Source organism: Schistocerca americana, chromosome 6 (assembly GCF_021461395.2).
Source record: "Schistocerca americana isolate TAMUIC-IGC-003095 chromosome 6, iqSchAmer2.1, whole genome shotgun sequence".
Lineage (NCBI taxonomy): Eukaryota > Metazoa > Arthropoda > Insecta > Orthoptera > Acrididae > Schistocerca > Schistocerca americana.
In genome coordinates, this window is record NC_060124.1 from 220,760,052 (window position 1) to 220,784,585 (window position 24,534).

At 43.2% G+C, this 24,534-nt stretch overlaps 1 non-coding gene across 1 annotated transcript; it reads left to right on the forward strand.

Annotated features, from left to right (window-relative positions):
• The first annotated feature begins 23,592 nt into the window (after nucleotides 1-23,592).
• On the forward strand, nucleotides 23,593-23,676 carry Trnas-gga. Its single transcript is given in 2 exon segments — nucleotides 23,593-23,632; nucleotides 23,642-23,676. It is a non-coding gene; the product is annotated as a tRNA-Ser (tRNA).
• The last annotated feature ends 858 nt before the right edge of the window (nucleotides 23,677-24,534 follow it).

Below are 24,534 nucleotides of genomic sequence, written 5' to 3' on the forward strand. Positions count from 1 at the left end.
CCAAGATTGGCGATCTATCACAGAAGCTTGAAATTCAGCGCGGGCTTCAATGCGAGATGCTTATAACAGTTTACACAAAAAAACTTTGTCTCGAAACCTAGCAGAAAATCCAAAGAGATTTTGGTCGTATGTGAAGTATGTTAGTGGCAAGAAACAATCAATACCTTCTCTGCTCGATAGCAATGGAGAAACTATCAAAGACAGTGCTGCCAAAGCAGAGATACTAAACACAGCCCTCCGAAATGCCTTCACAAAAGAAGACGAAGTAAATATTCCAGAATTCGAATCAAGAACCGCTGCCAACAAGAGTAACGTAGAAGTAATTATCCTCAAAGTAGTGATGCAACTTAAATCACTTAATAAAAGCAAGTCTTCTAGTCCAGAGTATGCTGATGCATTAGCTCCACGCTTGACAATCATTACAACCGTTCGCTAGACGAAAGAACCGTACCCAGAGGCTGGAAAGTTGCAAAGGTCATACCAATATCCACGAAAGGTAGTAGGTTCAAGTGGCTCTGAGCAATATGGGACTTAACATCTGAGTTCATCAGTCCCCTAGAACACAGAACAACTTAAACCTAACTAACCTAAGGACATAACACAAATGCCCAAGACAGGATTCGAATCTGCGACCGTAGCTGTTGCCTAGAACCGCTCGCCACATCGACCGCCAAAGGTAGTAGGATTAATCTACTTAATTACAGGCAAATATCATAAAAATCGATATTCAGCAGGATTCTGGAACATATAATGTGTTCGAACATTACGAAGTACTTCGAGGAAAACAGTCTATTGACACACAGTCACAATGGGTTTACAAAACATATTTCTTGTAAAACACAACTAGCTCTTTATTCGCGTGAAGTGTTGGTTGGTATTGACAAGAGATTTCAGATCGATCCTGTATTTCTGGATTTCCAGACGGCTTTTGACACTGTACCACACAAGCGGCTTATAGTGAAATTGCGTGCTTTAGGGATATTGTCTCAGTTATGTGATTGGATTGGTGACTGCCTGTCAGAAAGGTCACAGTTCGTAGTAACTGAAGGAAAGTCATCTAGTAAAACAGAAATGATTTCTACCGTTCCCCAAGGTAGTTCTATAGGCATTTTCCTGTTCCTTATCTATATAAACAATTTGGGAGACAATCTGAGCAGCCGTATTATATTTTTGCAGATTACGCTGTCGTTTATCGACTAATAAAGTCATCAGAAGATCAAAACTAACAGCAAAACGATTCAGAAAAGATATCTATTTGGTACGAAACGTGTAAATTGACCCTAAATAATAAAAAGTGTGAGGTCATCCACATGAGTCCTAAAAGGCATCCGTTAAACTTCCTGTTACACGTTAAATCAATCAAATATAAGAGCCGTAAATTCAACTAAATACCTAGGAATTGCCTTTACGAGCAACTTAAATTGGAAGGAACACATAGATAATGTTTTGGGGAAGGCTAACCAAAGACTGCGTTGCATTGGCAGGACGCTTCGAAAATGTAACAGACCTACTAAGGAGACTGCCTACACTACTGATCGTCCGTCCTCTTTCAGAAGACTGGTGAGTGGTATGGGATCCTTACCAGATAGGACTGACGGAGTACACTGAAAAAGTTCAAAGAAGGGCAGCACATTTTGTATTATCGCGAAATATGGGAGAGAGTGTCACAGAAATGATACAGGATTTGCGCTGGACTTCATTAAAAGAAAGGCGTTTTTCGTTCCGACGGAATCTTCTCACGAAAATACAATCACCAACTTTCTCCTCCGAATGCGAAAATATTTTGTTGAAACCGACCTACATAGGGAGTAATGATCACCAAAATAAAATAAGGGAAATCTGTGCTCGTATGGCAAGATAAAGGTGCTTGTTCTTTCTGTGCGCTATACGAGATTGGAATAATAGAGAAATGTGAATATCGTTCGATAAAACCTCTGCCAGGTACTTAAATGTGATTTGAAGAGTATCCATGTAGATGTTGACGTAGAAATTTATATTTGAAATGAAAACAGGAATTTCGCGTGCAGTAAGTAATTAGAAACAAGAAGACATGCATTATTCATAAAATGATGATGAATTTTACGATTACGGTATGTAGGTATTTCGGATTGAACGAAAAATATAAAGTACGACGAACGCAAGATTTGAACCAGCGATCCATCTATGGCAGTAATTTATCTATCTACTACGCTACCGATTCCGCTAAACAGCCGATGCGTATTTATGTATCGATTGTGTCAAATACATGACTTCAGAAATCTGCAAAGACGACTTTTTTCTGCAGATTTATGGTAAACATTAAGAACAACTCTTTTCTCGGCGCTTTTTAACATTGTTCCACACGCTTGTTTCACTACGGAGCAGGAAGCAGCCTCAGCTATTTTCATACTGCTTCTTAACAGCGCGGCAATCAGAGCACAACGGTATAGATACTGTGACTGTACACTAATTTTGAATTTAGAACTACTTAACTAAAGCGTGATTAAGAAAACCGTTGACTCCTGTTAATACATAAGAATATCTTAAAGTTTCATTAAACGTAACTTAGTAATAAGGTATCTTATACATAAGTAGGACCTACTGACAAGAGCGTAACCACACCAGTGTACGTGTGCTACGGCTTCTGAGGAATCATCGCGTTTGTGTTTGTATACATCAGGTTTATTTTTATGATGAACAGAGTGTAGAGGTTTGTTTGACGTGTGTAACTCACCATCTCCATGACTGAGTGGCCTGACCGCCACACTTTTACGTTTCCATGCACGGCACCTGAAGATGAAGCTTTCGACTGCGAAACCGGTCGCGCTATAAATAGGAAATTAACTAGCAACTGAAGCGTAATTTTTATTCTATTAATACATTCCACAATTGCAAATATTCGAATCAAATATTTGGCAATGTAATTAGGACTTGTTTCGTTTGTTACCTCAATTACGCTTGTTTCTGACAAAGTACCTGCACAACAACAAAAGCCTGTAATAACCAACTATCGTAAAACGGAAGTATGCGGTATCTTCTAGGCGTCTGAGTCTTGATGCAAAAGTGCTCCAATGTTGAGTGACATTAGGAGGATACAAGATGACTTGGACAGGTTTTGTGATCGGTGTAAGGAATGGCAGCTAACTCTAAATACAGAGAAATGTAAATTAAAGCAAGAATCCGATAATGTTTGAATACTCCATTAATAGTGTAGCGCTTGACACAGTCACGTCGATTAAATATTTGGGCGTAACATTGCAAAGCGATATGAAGTGGGACAAGCATGTAATGGCAGTTGTGGGGAAGGCGGATAGTCGTCTTCCGTTCATTGGTAGAATTTTGGAATTTTGGGAAGATGTGGTTCATCTGTAAAGGAGACCGCTTATAAAACACTAATACGACCTATTCTTGAGTACTGCTCGAGCGTTTGGGACCCCTATCAGGTCGGATTAAGGGAGGGCATAGAAGCAATTCAGAGGCGGGCTGCTAGATTTGTTACTGGTAGGTTTGATCATCACACGAGTGTTACGGAAATGCTTCAGGGACTCGGGTGGGAGTCTCTAGAGGAAAGGAGGCGTTCTTTTCGTGAATCGCTACTGAGGAAATTTAGAGAAACAGCATTTGAGGCTGACTGCAATACAATTTTACTGCCGCCAACTTACATTTCGCGAAAAGCCCACAAAGGTAAGACAAGAGAGATTGGGGCTCGTGCAGAGGCATATAGGCCGTCATTTTTCTCTCATTCTGTTTGGGAGTGGAACAGGGAGAGAAGATACTAGTTGTGGTATGAGGTACCCTCCGCCACGCACGGTATGGTGGTTTGCGGAGTATGTATGTAGATGTAGATGTTGCTGCCGTCGCTGTGGGGACACCTCTGCATAATCTCGCTGCGCTGCTGTATAATGAGTTCAATGAAACCAATAAACCTGTTCTACTGCTACGTATCACGGTTGCAGTGTAACTAAGACGGCAGAAAAACAAACTCAGTACAGAACCGAGCTGTAATGAATGCAATCTTAAAGGCAATGAGTAAAGTGGACACTCGATAGTCATTATCTGTCATTATCTGTGTCTGTAATCGATCTGCAAGTCAGATGGCCTGCGACGTGCCCCTTCTACCTACTTTTAGAGCTCGCTCCATGCAGGCTCGCTCTTAGTGTCTGCAAAGTCGTTGGGGGGGGGGGGGGGATGGGGGGAGAGGTAGGGAGGACTTGGCCAGCTGCGAAAGTCCCTCCACTATTCACACAAGCCTGCTGGAGACGAAGTACTCGCGAACTGCATTTCACGAGTCCTGTCGCGATCTGAAGCCTCCGCCGAGTGTCGGGCAGAGTTCGGCTATGCAACTAGCAGTCGGCGTCTTCATCCCATGCGCCCCCAGCACATCACCGGGGACAACCAGTTTAGTAGAAAGAATACTCGCCTTTAGCGTTCTGGTATTGTACCGCCAGCGACTGCTGTGTTTTTATAAGATGAAGCTTAGCTAAACTAATTTTGTTGCTGTCCTATCCTGTAGCGATGCGCCGGCTGTAAAGGCAGAGAAAAAGGGACAATGGGGGCAACAACAACTGTGGAAAAAACCTTTACTTAACTCACTGAATGAAACACAAAATTAGTTCAGTTAGATCGAAACAGAATATTTCAGAGAGTGCTGTTTCGTAGCTACACTATGTGATCAAAAACATGCGGAAACCTGGCTGAAAATGACTTACAAGTCCGTACAGCCCTCCATCGGTAACACTGTAAATCAGTATGGTGTTGGCCCACCCTTAGCCTTGATGACAGCTTCCCCTCTCTCAAACATACGTTCAATCAGGTGCTGCAAGGTTTCTTGAGGAATGGCAGCCCATTCTACACGGATTGCGGCACTGAGGATGCCGGTCAGTGAGGCCTGGCACGAATTCGGCATTCCAAAACATCTCAGAGCTGTTATATAGGATTCCGGTCAGGACTCTTTGCAAGCCAGTCCATTACAGGGATGTTATTGTCGTGTAATCACTCCTCCGCAGGCCTTGCATTATGAACAGGTGCTCGATCGTGTTGAGAAATGCAGACGCCATCCCCAAATTGCTCTACAGCACTGGGAAGCAAGTAGGTGCTTAAAACATCAATGTAGGTCTGTGCTGTGATAGTGCCACGGAAAGCAACAAGGGGTGGCCTGTAGTGCAGATAAGTAAACAGGTAAATGTGACAACGATCTGACACAGCGTAACACGAGAACTCTGCTTGACGGCGTTTGCACCGCTAGTAACATTCCCGGCCACCGTGCCTCACATTCTAGGATATTTCTCGAAATTTTTTACCACGTCAACATTAACAAACGCTATCTAACTCCAACTACCTTCTCAAGAGCTAGCGAATGCAGATATAAAAAGCGTACAGTTCAATTTAAAAACGTACTTGCTTCAATTCTCCACTGATACCAGCGGTAAAAACATCAACCAAAGACATTTAATATGTGACCAAAAGTATCCTGACACCTGGCTGAGAATGACAAAAGTTCGTGGTTCCCTCCATCGGTAATGCTGAAATTCAATATGATGTTGGCCCACCCTTAGCCTTAGCCTTTACTCTCGCGGGCATACCTTCAGTCAGGTGCTGGAAGGTATCCTTAGGAAGGACAGCCCATTCTCCATGGAGTGCTGCACTGAGGAGAGGTATCGATGTCGGTCGGTGAGGCCTGGCTCGAAGTCGACGTTCCAAAACATCCCAAAGGTGTTCTATAGGATTCCGGTCAGGACTCTGTGGAGGCCAGTCAATCACAGGGATGTTATTGTCGTGTAACCATTTCGCCACAGGCCGTGCATTATGAACAGGTGCTCGATCGTGTTGAAAGAGGCAGTCACCATCCCCGAATTGCTCTTCAGCACTGGGAAGCAAGAAGGCGCTTAAAACATCATTGTAGTTCTGTGGTGTGATAGTGCCACGAAAAACAACAAGGGATGCAAGCCCCCTCCATGAAAACCACGACCGCCTCCGAATTTCACTGGTGGCACTACACACGCTGGCAGATGACACTCACCGGGCATTCGCCATACCCACAAACTGCCATTGGATCGCCACATTGTGTACCGTGATTCGTCACTCCACACAATGTGTTCCACTGTTCAGTCGTCCAATGTTTATGCTCCTTACACCAAGCGAGGCGTCGTTTGGCATTTACCGGCATGGTGTGTGGATTATGAGCAGCCGCTCGACCATGAAATCCAAGTTTTATCACCTCCCGCCTGTCAATACATGCAGTGACTCATGATGCAGTTTGGAAATCCTGTGTTATGGTCTCCATAAATGTCTGCCTATTATACATTACGACACTCTTCAAACGTCGGAGGTCTCTGTCAGTCAACAGACGAAGTCGTCCTGTACGCTTTTGTGCTGTACGTGGCCCTTCACGTTTGCACCTCACTATCACATCGGAAACAGTGGACCTAGGGATGCTTAGGAATGAGGAAATCTCACGTAAGACGTATGACACAAGTGACCCCGAATCACCTGAACACGTTCAAAGTCCGTGAGTTCCGCAGAGCGCCCATTCTGCTCTCTCACGATGTCTAATGACTACTGAGGTCGCTGATATGGAGTATCTGGTAGTACAGTGCACCTAATATGATAAACGTATGTTTTTGGGGGTGTACGGATACTTTTGATCACATAGTGTAAGTCCATTACGCCGTAGTTGCTGATAGAGACTGTGTACTCACGGGCGTCGTTCACGACACAGAAGGGGTCTGATCATTGCCGACTGCGCCCTTTTGTAGGGAATGCAGGAGAACTTCGTAGGTTATCTTCAATCAGAAGGATTCCCAACAATTAGTAGTAAGACAACGTTTATTAAATATGAAGAGATATTCAGCTTAAACAATGCTTCTTCTTGTGAAATGTTCATCACAATAGACATTTGAAATCGGTACAAGTCCTCTAAAATATGTATTAAAGTACCGTCACTGTGCCTCTGAGGGACGCCTACGTGGAGTCCAGAGCTGCCCTAAGATGTCTACGGAGCCGAAGTCTCGTAGGCGAGAATGGAAACTGTAGGCTGTAGTCTCGGCGGTAGCTGGAGACTACACGACTTGACGCACTGAAGACTACTGTCCGACGTAGCTCAGTGCTCCGTTGTTTAAAGAAGCAGCGATCGTATCTATCCATACTAGCGAAGCATATGGGTTGGTAGCTGTGGCCCCCGGTGGACGTCAGTACAGTTTGTACTGCCGAGCCATGCAGGTGCTGCGCTAGTTGACGATAAAAACTCCGACATGAAACTGATCTCCGCGGGATTTCCGAAGGGCTCTGTCATTTCGCCTCTGCTTTTCAATTTTTTTATAAATGACATCCCAACAGTCCCCCTTGTTACGGCGAGTTTTTATGCGGACGATACGGCCTTTCTGACAACTGGACGACACTTGTACCAGCTGATCGCTAGGATGCAACGGCTACTTGATGTAGTGGAACGCTGGGCGCGGCAAAATCAGATGATCAACCCGACGAAGACACGGAGGAAACTATTTCTGAACGACAGACACCGAATAACTGATCAATGTATCCCATGGTCGTCGGAAGTGAAATACTTTCCGGCTAGGTCATTGATTCCGTTCCTGAAGAGTAAGGATCTCAACCCTAGAACTAAACTCCAATTTATAAGGCAACGGTGGAGCCCACAATGTTATATGTCTCCACCTCGTGGCGAACTACGTGCGTCTCCAGCTACAACAAACTCCAAGCGCCGCAAAACATTTGCTACCGATGGATCACAGAAGCTCCATGGTGGACACGAAACGTCAACATCCGCATCGCACTCCACGAGACCACTATACAAGAGAAGGTCCATGACAAGGCTCTACGAGTTTTTGACAAAATCGATGCCCTTAGGGATGAAGCTCGACAGTTAGAATCGGTAGAAACTTGAACACTGCAAGATGGCACAAGTATCGAGTACCAAAGTCAGTAACGTTTCACTTCCCCCCCTAGGCGATGTGTCATAACACGAGGTAGCAGTCACACATAACAGCCTAGACATATCTCTCCCTCCACTGGAGATAGACATCACCAAAGACAGCAGGCTAAAGGACCCATTGAGTGCCCAAGCTTAACTGAATGTGTAATAAATTGTTTTCATTTTATCCGTACATCCCATCCTAGAAGAACAAGTCACCAAGGATGATCTCTTCAGCGCACACTACACAGTAGTAAAAAAAAAAAGTGCTGCGCTACGAGTGTTTCGAGCGCGGCTTATCGATTGTAGTGCGGCGCTGTCTGGGGTCGTGAGTACCGTCACTACAATGATAGCCTGTGGCGGCATCTATCCTCTCTGATAGCGGCGCTGCCTGCGCCAGACGAGAAGGGCGTGTCCGCAGCGCGGCCGTCGGTTGGTGGCCGCGTGTTGCTGTGTAGCTGCATCTGACTGCGGTACTCGTGATATCTGGTGCCAGACTTGCAACTATGAACTGACACGCCGGCGCGGCGTCTATGGCGAACGACATCACATTCGCCAGGCTTTGTCGATTGCTGCAGAATTAGCGCAGTGTAATATACCTCTAATGCACACAATCTAATATTCCCTTTCTTCTTCTTCTACTTCTTCTTCTTCTTGTAGTTCCCTTCCACGAGTAGGTCTACAGCCTGGTCCGTCTCTTCCTGTATCTCTCTTCCCTTAAGTCTGATTAACTTCTCTATATCCGTTCTGTCAATTTGCTCCTTCCATTTCCGTATCACGTAATTGTTTGTTTCATTTATGCAAAATATATTTAATTCTTTCCTTATTTCAGTACTCATTATTTGATCTCTCAAAGCCCATCTGTATAATTTCTTTAAAAATTTCATTTCAGCTGACGGCATCTTCCTTAGTCTTTCTTAGTTACTGTTGTAATGGGACGTCCTCCAATAGCATTACTTTACTTCAACAGCAGTTGTCGATACGAGCAGTATTTTTCGAATTTTGGACACGTCAGTATTATCTCAGTTCGTTTTCTGAAAACTTTCATGTAATTTTATACACAGTATGTTAAATTTCAAGCTAAAAATTTATGAAAAGGAATTCTTTATAAAATATTTTAGTTTCGATGTTATAATCGATAAGTACTAGTTCTGAATGTACAGTTAATGTTTTTTTTAGAAACTTTAGAAATTACGAATTATTTGCACCCTTAATATTCCTATTATTAACTACGCTATCCTGTACTGTTTACATGCTTAATTCTGGATTCCTTTATGAAATAATAACTGAAGTTAAGAATCTAACAACTAGTAGGAATTCATTTGTTAAGAAAAATTTTAAATCCTTTGGAATATTGTTATTTCCGCAGAGCGTGAGAATCAAAAGCTTGCCTCTGATGTGATCGGACGTATTTCTGTATAATCGGTGCCAATAATGTAATTTCGGCTTTGTTAAGATGAAAAATAAAAAATTCTGTACGATTTACTAAAATGTGAGGAAATCAGTGGATATATGTTTACGTAAACAATTCTGCGCGAACAACCTTCCAATTTATTTAGTTGAAACCAACCGTGGGTACCTGATGTTAGATTTTCAGCTTCAAGAATCAGACCCCTAGACAATAAGAACTGGAGCCATCTCAACATGACAAGCTAAATAAACTTAAAAGTTTATTGTAATCTTTGCTCCTCTTTACCTATTAATTACTTGGACTGGGCATTGTTTAATGTGGGCAATAGATGGAAGAAGAAAGGAGGGGGAGATTATACTGTCCAGATCTCACTTCTTTATGTGATCGCATTCGGGAGGACGACGGTTCAATCCCGCGTCCGGCCATCCTGATTTAGGCTTTCCGTGATTTCCCTAAATCACTCCAGGCAAATGCTGGGATGGTTCCTCTGAAAGGGCACGGCCGACTTCCTTCCCTGTCCTTCCCTAATCCGATGAGACCGATGACCTCGCTGTTTGGTCTCTTCCCCCAAAAAAACCAACCAACCTTATGTGATCATACCTACTGCCATTATTTTACACAACTTTTTCTTTGTGTCTTTCCTGGTTTTATTGATTAATGTTGTAAATACAATGCCTCACATCGTTCGAAATATGTTTAATCTCTTGGAGACATCATTATCATATTCATAACTTTTAGCAAATCCAGTAACAGCAAGTTAGATTCCTATTTATCTGATGTTTTATATAGCACTATTTTAGAAAGCATTGGGTATTTTCCTCTAAAAGCGATAACTTTGTTTTTATTTTCTGTTATTTCTTAAACTATATAATTTTCCTATTAAGTCCAAGCGATGTACAGCAAATTGTAGATCACACTACGTCTTTTGTAAAAATACGTGGTCGTCGACAAAGAGAATTGTACTTGAATGTTCGTTTCTAGGAGCTAATTTTATCGTCATAACCGCAGGCTTCCACAACTATTGTCACAATCAATAAAATTTTTCTGAGTTTGTAACCGCATTATCAAAACTACCGACATTTCGGTCACTGTTGTAGGTGATCTGCTTCAGGGTCAGTGAAGAAGATCACTTACAACAGTGACCGAAACGTCGGTAGTTGTACATATTGACAGTGCGGTTATTAACCTAAAAAAAATTATTATTATTCTTTTTTCCATCATGACAACGTCGCCAACGTATCTATAACATGAAGTCAGTGAGAGACTGCAACCTTCTAATACTTTTCTGTTAACTGCTATTGGTTCTGTTCTCTCTCTCTCTCTACCTGTATTAATTATAATTTCGTTATTTAAATGCAAACTTTTTATCACTTGCATTAAATTTGCAGGTAACGTCGTCTTTCAATCATATTCCACAGTACTTATCCACTCTGTCAAAGGCTTTTTCATAATCTGCAATTGCAGTATGAGACTCCAGGTTATGTTCTATTCTCTTTTCTGTTATCCGCAGCACTACTGTAATACTGTCATTGTCTGATCAGCCGTTTCTAAAACCATTTGGTTCCTCCAATAATAGGGTTTTAGCAATTTTGTGTTTCTTGTTACTTATTTGTGCAGATAATTTATAACCAACGTTCAGCAGTCTTATTCCTCTTCAGTTTTCACCAGCATTTCTGGCTCCTTGTTTCTGCCACTCTCCAAGACGCGGATATCATCTTCCATTTCCAACGCTTATTTAATAACTGCAGCAGCTTGAGGCCTCGAGGTTCTCAGCGAATGCCGAATAGGCTGCGGCCGTAAAACCTCGTTTGACGCCTCTGCGATCACTTAGCAGCTCTACCTGATGCCGTAATCCTGCGTCCAGGAAGATGAAAACCGCGTAGCCCCTGGACAATGATCTCTTTCATTAGGAGTGTAGCAGACGAAAGAGGGTGAAAAGCGAGCTCACGGCGCCTTAAGACTGCGACCTTCAGCTGTCTAATATTAGGTGTAAGATTATAAAGCACTGCCACTTGATTTGTTTTATGTTGTGCTAAGGACCTTGGCTTTCATTATATCATGTTCCGTGTATTTTGAAGTTAAAATTTCTTGTATGTAACATTATCATCTTTTTAATAAAAATATATGTTTAAAGCTGTGAAATAATGGATTGTTGAAAACGATGTGGACAGTTTCAAGTGGCTGTTGAAATGTTTGCACTCGTATTAAGGTAAGGTATGAAGACAACAGCTCAAGAAGCTTTTTTTACTACAGAGTTCTCGAGCAACATGGCTGCCATACCGACGGAGATGCATTTTGGATAGTTCATTCTGCAATTGCAAGAGGACAGTGACAATTCTTCATTTGTCATCAGGATGGTGCTCGACTGCACTTCCACAACCATCTTCGTGAGTTAATGGCCACTGAACAACTACGACGGCCGATCGCTTGTGAATCGGCTGCCAGTCTCCAGTTGCCGGCATGACTCCCACGTTCTTCATAACTGACACCGTGTCATTTTATCTGTGGGGCTTTATCGAAGGTATTATTTCCACAGCGCCAGTTCACTAAACCATTTCTGATTTATGAGGACGTATCAGGGTAACTGCGACTGCCACTGATGCAGACACTTTAGGGCGAGTGCGGGCAAGATTGCACTACAGGTGGGTCGTGTTTCGTATGACTAACTGTTCACACATTGAATGTCAATGAAAATGGCACAAAAAACTTCTCGATATGCTCTTTCTTATACATACTTGTACAATCATATAAAGTTAGTACCTAACGTCGATACAACCATTTTTTACAGTCACTTGAAAGTGTCTAGATTATTCTTAATAACCTTGATTTCAGGTTTAAATGTTTATAAAGCCGTTTGATAACTTTTTACTGTGCAATTCAGTTTATTGCCGGGTTATAATATAATTTTCTTTAGAATTCGCATTACAGCGTGTTTACTGCGACATATTGTCAAGTTTGCCAGGTAGTGTGTGCGTCCTGTTCGGGACCGGCTCTTGATTATTCTCTGCCTGCTTTGAAACATATTGTATAACACGTGTGTCATTCACTGTCTTATTGTTAAGCCTCATGGCCATAAAGCTGTATGAACTGGCATTTTTTCTGTGTCTTTAAAAAATTTAAATCAAGTGGTTCTTTTAGCATAGTTTTTTCGTGGCCTAGCCTTTCCATTTCCAGCTCCCGGATTTTCTAGCTTTCATTATCGACAGGAATTACCGTGAGGGAATGTAACTAGCTTTTTTTTCCAAAGAAGGTACTCAGCACTTCCCGTCGACATTTACGCTGCTATTCAGATGTTTTCAATGTAAGACGTTAAGAAGTTAAGTCAAATACAATTACTCTGTAATGGTCCACGAGAACCACGGATTCCTTAAAGTGAAATACTCAGAAAAAGGCGCTGAAAAAACTTCCTAATTTTTGTCGTGTAGGGGTTGGGTTCAACATTTATAGAAGAACACCAAGACCCCTAAGATCCGTTACACCAAAAAGATGTAATTCTTGGGCGAGAGTGTGCAAGTAGCCACAGAAATTAAATTATGGAGCCTGATACATTTTCAATTGGGCACAATTAAGATTTCTGCTCAAAATTACCGGTGTGCGAAGTTCACTGATTAAATCCCACGTGCTGCCCCTATAAAATATCCTCCATTGCACGCGAACCTAACGGAATGTAGTTGATAACAAATAGGTCATTAAACTGAGTGCAGTCCCACGCTCTGATGGGTGGGTAGCATGTGGGAAGCAAGGGATACGCCGTTTAAACGTAATTGCAGTACCTGCTTCTAGTCCGATAACGATAATAGAAACGTAACCTGATTGCCACCATCGTCCAGGAGCATGGTATCTGATTAATAATAATGCCCAGGGCCTCTGCTTCGATCCCTCTCATTGTATAATTATTGAACAAATATAATTAACAGTAGTGGCCGAAGATCTCCAGCCCCGGATCAGGCAACGACTTGTCAAAGAGGGCGACTGCGCAAGTAATTTCAAGCCAAATTCTTTCCCTATGGGTGAAAAGTGCCTCTGAAAGAGGGAAGAATTAGCAATGATCAACGGAATGAGTATAGAGAAGGCAATGGAAACCACCGCTTAAAGAGACATCAGCGACATGCACGGGCAATGTGTCTTGTGTTTAAAAAATGTGCCGTGTTGATACCACCACTGGCAAAAAACTCCAGATCAATTCTCATTCTTATCACCTCAAGGGGATCGTAGGGAAGGGGTGGGGAGGTGTGTTAGCCTTCAGAAAAACATTGAATAGCAAGCGGGAGGATAAACTCAACCAGTTCGAGAGTGGAGTGTCAGGAGTATGATCCTGGCAAGAAAGATAGAAAACCTGAAAAGGGTCATGTGGAGGCTTGTGGGGGTAAAATGGAAAGAAGATAAGGATTTCTGGTCAAAGCAAAATGGGGTAATTTCAGCAGCAGAAGAAAACACTACAACTGTAGTGTGATTCTTCATGAATAGGAAACTGGGGCAGAGAGTGGGCATCTATAAACAATAGGTTTACTCTCGTCATAGTCGTGAGAAAACCAACGGCAGCAGTAATAGTTCTTGGATACATGTGGCCCCATAAGCAGAAGATGAAGAGACAGAGACAATGATTGCACTGATCAGCCCGAACACTTGACCACCTGTCTAATAGCATGTATGTTGTATCACTTATGTCTATTAGAAGTGGGTTTATATTATGTAACTGTGCATCTGCAACTATGGAGTGTGTACTCTGTTATTTTAAAGTCCTTGATTTGTGAAATTAGAGTTTTGTAATGTGTATATTAAAGAAAGAAAATGATTTGTTGAAATGATAAATTATTGTAATATGTGTATGTTCATAAAAATAAAATGTTTGTTGAAAGCTAGTTTATGCTTAGGGCACTTGTATTTGTAATATAAAAGATGTAGGGAAGTCACTACGCAACGTAAAGGCGGTCTTGGCGGTAGAACTGAGCTGCTCCTTGGTGTGAACGGTACGCAGTATGTGGCTAGCCGTAGCACGGTACACTTCGGAGGTGCCGAGAGAGGCTATTGGAAGTTGCTTTAGAATAGATTTGCCTCGGATGAGGATCTGGCTATTATTTGGTATTCTCGGCAAAAAGGAATGGCTCTAATATGGTGAAAATCCGAGCCCGAGAAGATATTTTATAGAGCATTCGAACATCAAGAGACATAAGTACAGTTAGCCGCCATGTCGCTTGTCACCAGTCTTCGCCACTGCCTCACGAACTTCATACATTCAGCAGTATATATGGGTATGGACCAGTTAATTTGTGTGTGGCTTTAATAATAATGACAAAAACAAATTTGTGTCCAGAACCACATTTTCTTTCCTGATCATGAATCTATGCAGGGTCCTCCCCTATGTGCTACTATAACCGAGTATCCTGAATTAAAGAAACACTTCTTGCATTCAAGTGTTTTAAAGTGATTTGTTGCCTAATGTTAAAGTTAAAACTACAGTAGTGAAGTTAGATAGGATTTTGCTAAAGTATCCTTAGTTTAGTGCAAAGTATAGTTTTGTAGGAGTACAGTGCAAAATTACGGAAATATTATTGTCTAAAATACGTGCTTCACAGGTGATACAGAGGCAAATAAGTTAAGCTCATTTTCAAAAATAGTGTGTTTTTGATTTCTATCTTGAATGGTTTCTTTTTTGAAGTTAATTAAGTCCAGTGTCGTGTTTTATTGTCTTACAAAGTAAATTATGAAGTGAATGATTATCTTTTTGAATTAGTATTTTTTTAACAGTAATAATCAGAGAGAGTTGACTAGAGCAACTATACTAGTTTATGGGTCCCCATCATATTCTCCATTTACTAGGAAAAATTGAACTATTACTGTTGCTAAGGAAAACTGATGCATCTATCGGAGCTTTAACAGTGTGTTTATGAGATTATTCATCTTTAGTGTTTTTTTTTATGTCAGTTAAGATAAAAGCCCCTCATGTCCAAATTTAGTTCTGCACGTCATGCAGTAACCTTTCAGTATTTGATTAAGTAATGCTCTTGAGTGTAGCTGTCATTGGTATGAGCTTGGTGCAAAATCACTTCGTATAATTTACTGATGTGTGCGTTATTGGTAACTGCTGCTATACACAGTGCAGAGAGCACTGTGTCAGTTTGTATCCTGTTTGCTATTCAAAGGGAAATCCCAATGACAGTAACTTCAATAGCCAATATTCAAGTTTGTTATACGTATATTTCAAAATTAATGTGTCTAATTGGGTTGGCAACCGTTCATTTTTCTCATTAACTTACGATTTTATCACTTCCATTAACTCCCAAGGTTAAAGTCAGTTTGGTTTTTTTCTGTTAATTTCACGAGATTCAAAATTATAGTCTGATACCTTGTTTCACGGCAAGTTAGTGTTATAATGCCCACCTTGGCACGGGTAACAGCGATGAGGAGTCGTGGCACGGAAGCAATGAAGCCTTGGTAGTCGCTGGGGGGAGTTGACACCTCTTCCACACGCACACATCCCAGATGTGTTCGATCGGGTTCAGTTCTGGCGAGACGAGGGGCCAGCACATCAACTGCAACTGGCCATTATGCTCCTCGAACCACTTCATCACACTCCTAGCGACATAGTGCATTATCTTGCTGAAAAAGTCACTGCCGTCGGGACACTGGGTCGTCGTGAAGGGCTGTACGTGGTCTGCGACCAGTGTACAATACTCCTTGGCGTCATGGTGCCTTTCAAGAGCTCCACTGGACCCATGGACCCACGATCATGATGGATCCACCGCCAGCTTGTCTCCGTCCCGCACTACATGTGTCATAGAGCTGTTCCTTTGGAAAGCGACGGACTCGCGACCTCCCCTCGCCATTATGAAGAAGGTATCGGAATTCATCAGACAATACAACGTTCTTCCACTGCACTACCGTCCAGTGACGATGGTAACGTGCCCATTTCAGTCGTAGTTCCCCTTATGGTAGTGTTGACATTGGCACATGCACTGGTCACTGGCTGCGGAGGCCCATCGGTGGACTGTGTGTTCAGACACACTTGCACTCTGCCCAGTATTAAAGTCTGATGTTAATTCCGCCACATTTCGCCACCTGTACTGTTTTACCGGTCGGCCCAGCCTTCGACGTCCGACTCATGAAATGAGGGGTGGCCGCCCAAGTCCACAACGTCTGGATGTGGCTTCATCTTGGTTTCGATCACAGCACCCCTCGAACGCCCGAAAAGTAGTGCAGTTTCCGAAGTGCTGGTGCCGAACCTCCGGGCCATCACAATCTGCCGTAGGTCAAACTCAGACAGATCGGGCGCCTTCTCCATTCTAGGCACTGACAGCACGCTCGCTGATGCTACACGCACAGTGCGAGTGTCTGACTAGCAGTCACTCCTCGCCACATGACGCTTCTGTCGCCTGGACTTGTTAATATTGATATTACGTCGGTGGCCGTAATGTTCTGGCTGATGAATATAGGTAAATCACTATGTAAGGTGAGACGAAATCGAATAATCATGGTAGGTAGAAGGTTGTAGTAGAGGAGAGAATAAAAGAGATACGGGAGAATAAGAACTTCTTATCAGTATTGAGGAAGGAAAGAGATTAAATTTACTCTGCAACGTTTCAGCTAGTAATAGCGAACACACTGATCAAAGAAAAAAAGAAGTGGTATGACTAAGAAACGGCCTGGAGTCACGGGAAGATTCAGCTGTCATGTCCTGGACAAATTGTTACGACCGCTTAAACCGAATTTGTTCGTCTGTGGCGCTATCATCCATGGAATGCTTAAGTCCCAGCGACTGAGATTTGGCAGGTGGATACCAGAAACGAGTGATCTATGAGAGGGTGTTGCAGCCCCACCTACATACTCGGCGCCGTCCCGTGTTCGCTGGCAGTGACTAATACAATTCGTGAGGCCCCTTCTTTCAGGGAACATTAGGCGATTAAAATTCATATAATCGTCTTTGACAGCAACCGTTTGTAAGTGTGGTGTAAAAGGTTGTGAGAGGCAATGGTCTATTGATCAAACAAACGTGGAGTCTAGGAAGATACTCGGGTTCGCTTTCACCTCACAAGCACGCAAGTAAGAGTGCAAGCTGTTGTGAAGCAAAGATATAGTGGGGTCAGTGAAGTTAATGAAAAGGAGGTAAGGATTTCTGATCAGAGGAATATGAAGAGATAGAGTAAGTCAGGATATTGAACGGGTATTTTTCTGCGTAGGTGATGCAGAAATTAACGGGGCAGCGTCCTATGAAACCTTTGCACATCATTATGAGAAGAGGGACTTAGCTGAAGAAGGTATTCGGAGGAACCACAGTATCCATACATTATTAATGCACCACAGTATCCATACATAACTAATGCTTTAAAACTACAGGTGTTGAAAGACAAGTACACTAGTAAACTACGAACATCATTACCGACATGCAGGGTTCTTTGATGCCGCTTCTCCTCATTAACTTGATCTACTGGAGGCTTAGCTCATGGTATCTGATGAGCTCTTGAACTATCGTCAATCCGCCCCCGCCCTGCATCCACAACAGCGTCTTTGTACCTGCTGGCCACCAGAAGTGGCGAGGGCAACACCGACCAACATGATGTACCTAGCTCACTGTGAGCTCATGGGGCGCTGAGTATGCGTTTTCCTCGTCGAAGGAGCTAAGAGTGCGAGACGCACTGACGTTAGCGCAAGCCGGTGTGGCCAGTGCTATTCTGTTGGCCTGACTACTGACAGTCGTGCACGAAGACAGCTTTGTATCCAAGCATATTACATTAAGCGCGTGATCTAGGAAATGCGTCTTTGACCAATAACCAAAACGTCCTATCTCCTGGGTTTGAATCAGGCCACTGCTTAAATTCTGAATAGCTCATCAGGAATGTCAGCCGAAAACTTTGGAAATTAGAAATCATCCTCGCCTTGTCAAAGATTACGGATCAGCGGTTAGACGTTCAGGGCACTCTCTTCTATTTCGGGTGGGAGACTGCCCCAAAGAGGCGGAAGAAACAGCAATGAACAAAGACATGAGGATGCAGATGACAACTAAAACCATTGCTTGAAAGACACATAATGTGTATCGACAGAACGTGTGCCCTGTAATAGAAAAAAACGTCATGATAATCTCTCCAGTGACAAAAGGTGACGGATTAGTCCCCCATTTGGATCTCTGGGAGGGGAATGCCAAGGAGGGCGTGACGGTGGGAAAAAACGGAAGAAAAAGGCAAGGAAAACAGTCTAAGAGTCAGAACATGGAATATCAGAAGTTTTAACGTGGTAGGAAAGCTATAAAATCTGAAAAGGGAAATAGGGAGGCTCAATCTAAGGGTTAGCGAAGTTTGTGTAAAGAGGATAAGGATTTCTGGTGAGACAAATAGAGAGTAATACCAACAGCAGGATAAAATAATATAACGAAAGAAGGATTCGTTATCAATAACAAAGTAGTTCAGGGAGTGAGCTACTGTGAACAGTTCAGTGATATCGTTGTTCTCATCGGATTCGACAGCAGACCAACGCTGACAGCGATAGCTCAGGTACACATGTCGATGTCAAAAGCACAAGATGAAGTGAGGGGAAATGTATATGAGGATATATAACGCTATTGTAGTATTTAAACCGAGATGAAAATCTAATAGTTGTGGGGGATTGGAATTTAATTCTGTGGGAAGGAACAGAAGAAAGTATTACGGGAGAATATCGGCTTGATGGTAGGAATGAGAGACTAGAAATATTGGTTGAGTTCTACAATAAATTTCAGGTGGTAATAGTGAATACACTAGCCAGAAATCCGAAGACGAGAACGTGTTCTTGGGAAAGGCCCGGAAATGTGGGAAGATTCCAGCCGGGTTACATCATGGGCAGAGATTTAGAAAGCAGATATTGGATTGTAAGACTTACCCAGGAGCAGATCTAGACTGAGATTATAATTTAGTAATAATGAAGAAGAGATTTCAATTTAAGAGAATCGTACGGGAGAATCTGTGTGGACAGGAGTAGGATAATGCAGTACTGATGGGTAATGAGAGGGGTCTGAAGTTTGCTTTGGAAGCGGATACTGTGATAAGTAGGCAGTTTAGCTGAAGAGGAGTGGACATCTCTAAAAAGGGCAATCACAGATGTTTTACAGTCATGGGTACAAGAAGGGTGACTCCGAAAAAAACGTTGGTAAACAGAAGATATACATCAATTGATCCTCGAAAGCGGAAGCTCACAAATGTTTCAGGAAACACAACAACAGAGCAATATAAATCACATAGGAATGAAACAATAGGCAGTGAAGGGAAACCAAGATGAAATGGCTGCAGGGAAAATGTGAAGAAATCTAAACAGAAATGATCCTCGGAAGATCTGACTCAGCATATCAAATAAAGCAATAGCGATAGATAACATTCCACAGTCATTTCTGAAAGTATTCGCGGAAAAAATCAACCAACTGACTATTGTAATTGGTGTGTAGAATATATGAGACTGACGACGTACAAACAAACTGTCCAAAAAATATCATCTACACAATTCCGAAAATATCAAGATCGGATAGGTGCGGAAACTATCGTAGAATTAGCTTAACATTTCATGCATCCAAGATGCTGCCAACAGTAATGTACGGAAGAATGGAAAAAATGGTAATCTGTTAGACGACAATATGTTAGCTTTTAGGGAAGATAAAGACACTAGAGAAGCAGATCGTACTTTGTAGTTGACAATGGAAGCAAGACTTGAAAAAAATCAAGATTTACTCATAGAATTTGTTCACCCATGGAAACCGTTCGACAATGTGTAATGATACATGTCGTTCAAAATTGAGAGGAAAATAGGAGTATTCTGTACGAGGACACAGGTTATACACGACTACAAGGTGTACAAGAACCAGAAGCTCGGACAACCAAGGACGAAGTGGTCGGATTAAAACGGGTGTAACACAGGGATGCAATCTTCCACACTTGCTGCTGAATGTGTCGAACAGTCTAATCAGTACAGAATGTGAATTGAGAGTAAACCGGAAAATGAAAGTAACGACTAGTAGCAGAAATGACAAAAGCGAGAAATTTACCATCAAAAGTGATGGTCACGAACAAGATGAAGTTAATGAATTTGGCTACCTCGGTAGTAAGGAGAGCATATAAAGCAGACTGGCACTGGCAAAGAAGATACACCTGGCCAAGAGAAGTCTACTTGTGTCAGACTTACGCCTTAATTTGAGGAAGGAATTTCTGATAATGTATGTTAGCAAAATTTTGGAAATTTGTGTTAAGTTCCTCTGGAACCAAAATGCTGAGGTCATCGATCCCTTGGCTTACATATTACTTAATCTAAGTGAAACTAACTTATGCTGAGGACAACACACGTACCCATGCCGGAGGAAGGACTCGAACCTTCGACGGGGTAAGCCGCCCGAACCGTGGCGAGACGCCTGAGACCACGCAGTAGCCCCGTGTGACTGTACGTTTGCAGCACAGAATTCTGTAGTAGTTAATCAAGGACAGTGGTAAAACCGGAACAGAAGATAAAAGCAGTGTTTGAGATGAGGTGCTACAGAATAATGTTCAGAATAAGTTGAACTGATAAAATACGGACTGAGAAGGTGCTCTAAAGAATCGATAAAGGAAAAACTGACAAGAAAAAGGGTCAGGATAAAAGAACATGTGTTAAGGCGTCAGGAAGCAACCTTAGTAATGTAGATAACCACAGAGGGGAAAATTGGGATACATCCAGCAGATAACTGAGAATGTATGGTGCGAGTGCAATTCTGAAACGAAGAGTTTGACACAGGAGAGATATTCGTGGCAGGCCGCATCAATCCAGTCAGAAGACTTGTAAATCCCTGTGGTTTATGTAGCATGCAGCGTATGTGCAAGTGTGGTTGCCTAATGTGTGGTTAGCTAAAGTTGTCTCCCCAGTGGAGAGATTTCCATAAACTGAAATATTGTATTGTAGTTTTGCTTCACTTCAGTTTAGCTCATCAAAGCAGTGATTCCTGTCGGTATGCTACTAGAATGAATTACAATTTGATCCTATAATTATTTAAAAAACAAGTAAAGTGCAAAAAACTGAATGAATATGAAGTACACCCTATACATAATTTCTAGATTCACAGAAGATAAGGTTAATTTTCTTCATATCACACCCCTGTTGTTAGACGGACACAAAGCTGGCTGATACCGGTCAGCATTGAGAAACAGAACACCTAGACCCCGTCTGGCACTTTCGAAAAATAAAAAACTGTTGGACAAGGAGATGGAATTCAACACATTCACTGTATTTCCCTATCCGCCAGACCAAAGTGCGCGTATCATCTACTGAAGTAGGACAGGAGCTATACTGCACCGTTGACCTGCTCGTTGGGAAGTTGGCCGTTGTACGGATGATGTACCTGCAATTCTCTGCCTACACCGTGTACGCAATACGCCGTCCACAAACTACTAGGGATCAAACTACCTCAGTAAAAGACAGAACATGAGTCAAGATTTCTGTTTGCTCACTAGCCAGGAACAGAAATTCGACTAAAGTAATCTCCCATAAAGAAGCACTTCATTGTGTGTCAGTCTCCACACGGATGAAAAAATTCGTCAGTCGAGTAAACAAAATAACAACTCTCTTCACAGAGAAATGACTTCACGTGCTCGTTTTGACCCAAGCAACACTTCTCAAAATCTAACTGCCAGATTCTCCACAGTGGCTCTCACCAGTGAAGTCTACATGTCGATCCTCGGAGAGGGAAGTGCTTCCCACTGATCCCCGCGGGGAAGAGCCCTCGATCTGTCCCCGTAGGGAAGCGCCTCACCACACCACTCCTAGATCCCTCCTGGACACCCAGCGTCCACGTGTGTGCTCAAGACGATGAATCCCGGTGGCTATTACAAAAATATTACCCTCCACTGCATGGGTCATGAATCAGCCAGTCACTCACCTCAAGCTCGTACTCTTTCCAGAAGATTTTCTGGAAATTTCCATTTCCCTTCCTTTATCCTTAACACTCCGCCAGTAAAACAAGCATCTTTGGCTTTCGGCAGGAAGCGTGCTCAGGCATTTTCCGTGAGAAAATTTCTTGGATGTCATCTCACGACCATCGTTTTTGCCTCCGTGCATTCCTTTGCGCTAAAAGGATGTCTTTTCGTCTTGTTCCACTCCTGACACTCTTTCTCCAGGGTATTCTAATCTGAAATGTTTTCTGATCCACCAGAGTGCAATCTCCCGCCTACACTGACCATGCTACACGGGTTCTGCGGTCTCCAGCATTGTAAACTGGCGCCTCCCTGTTCTGCTTTCTCTGTCCCAGGGCAGTAAATGTCCGCCCCTGCAGAACACAACAAGTCTCTTCCCAGCCCCTATCTAGCCAACAGGAGCTTCTGAGGAGCATATGGCCCACGTCGCTTCTGCTGTCAATGTTCAAATCTAACTAACTCCCAGAGACGGAGTACTTACAGAAATTGTTAGTACCTGGTGATAGCCAGTATCAGCTAATGAAATGATTAATAATCTTACTGCATGTCACAAACAATGATCTAATATAAAACGAAAAGAATATACAGAGTATTAAAGGTATTGTTGCAAAATATTGTCACCTTATAGAGTGATGACTAAAGATGAAACTCTGATAACAGTGTCTCATTAGCGGCTTTGGATGTTTGCCAGATCCTGATAATAACATACTACTCCACGCCCGCTTAGTGACATCGGGGCGAAAGATCTGCACCTGTATATCTGGTGTTAGGAAGCGGTCGTCAGCGGCAGGGATACTGCGTCTTCTGTTACTTCAACACATCTACAGTATCAGCATCTGATGTCTGTCCAGCTCCTCTTCAAACTCGTCTACTACAGTCTGCAGTTCCCCAATATTCAGGGCAGTAAGTGAGTGTCTTTGATGGCCTTTTATGTTTCTTTCATTTCTGCCCGTGATGGTCACATGAACTTTAAAGTGTCATTTGCTAAACATCAGGATCCTGCGGATATTTGTTTTGTGGCAGTTGCAAGGAATTTTATTTTCGGTTGGTGTGGTGCCTGTATTGTAATTTGTCTGGACAAAAGTTTCCACATATGCAGGCTCTCACCTAAATGTGTAGAAGGTTTCACCACAAGGCACATCAGAGCACAGACCCCTGCTTGTCCATGATACAGCGCAAATTTAATATGATTTGTTTCTTGTTTGCAAATTGTGGGAGCAGTTCCTCAGTTTATTCTTGTACAACATCAGATGGTGGTTACACAAATGCCAGAAGCACAGGTGATGACTTTGCACAAGATGGTTGAATCCTTAGAAGTATAGGCAGCCACGTTGTTAGGACCTACAGCCTTAAAGAATAAGTTGAGTGATGCACTGATGCCGGCCCCGGTGGCCGAGCGGTTTTAGGTGCTATAGTCTGGAACCTGGCGACCGCTACGGTCGCAGGTTCGAATCCTGCCTGGGGCATGGATGTGTGTGATGTCATTAGGTTAGTTAGGTTCAAGTAGTTCTAGGGGACGGATGACCTCAGAAGTTAAGTCCCATAGTGCTCAGAGCCATTTGAACCATTTGATGCATTGATAACGAAAGTAACAGCGTTGGAAGACATTAGCTGGCAAGCATAGTCTGATCCTTGGTAGTCAAATGGGTTCTTTAATACACTCCTGGAAGTGGAAAAAAGAACACATTGACACCGGTGTGTCAGACCCACCATACTTGCTCCGGACACTGCGAGAGGGCTGTACAAGCAATGATCACACGCACAGCACAGCGGACACACCAGGAACCGCGGTGTTGGCCGTCGAATGGCGCTAGCTGCGCAGCATTTGTGCACCGCCGCCGTTAGTGTCAGCCAGTTTGCCGTGGCATACGGAGCTCCATCGCAGTCTTTAACACTGGTAGCATGCCGCGACAGCGTGGACGTGAACCGTATGTGCAGTTGACGGACTTTGAGCGAGGGCGTATAGTGGGCATGCGGGAGGCCGGGTGGACGTACCGCCGAATTGCTCAACACGTGGGACGTGAGGTCTCCACAGTACATCGATGTTGTCGCCAGTGGTCGGCGGAAGGTGCACGTGCCCGTCGACCTGGGACCGGACCGCAGCGACGCACGGATGCACGCCAAGACCGTAGGATCCTACGCAGTGCCGTAGGGGACCGCACCGCCACTTCCCAGCAAATTAGGGACACTGTTGCTCCTGGGGTATCGGCGAGGACCATACGCAACCGTCTCCATGAAGCTGGGCTACGGTCCCGCACACCGTTAGGCCGTCTTCCGCTCACGCCCCAACATCGTGCAGCCCGCCTCCAGTGGAGTCGCGACAG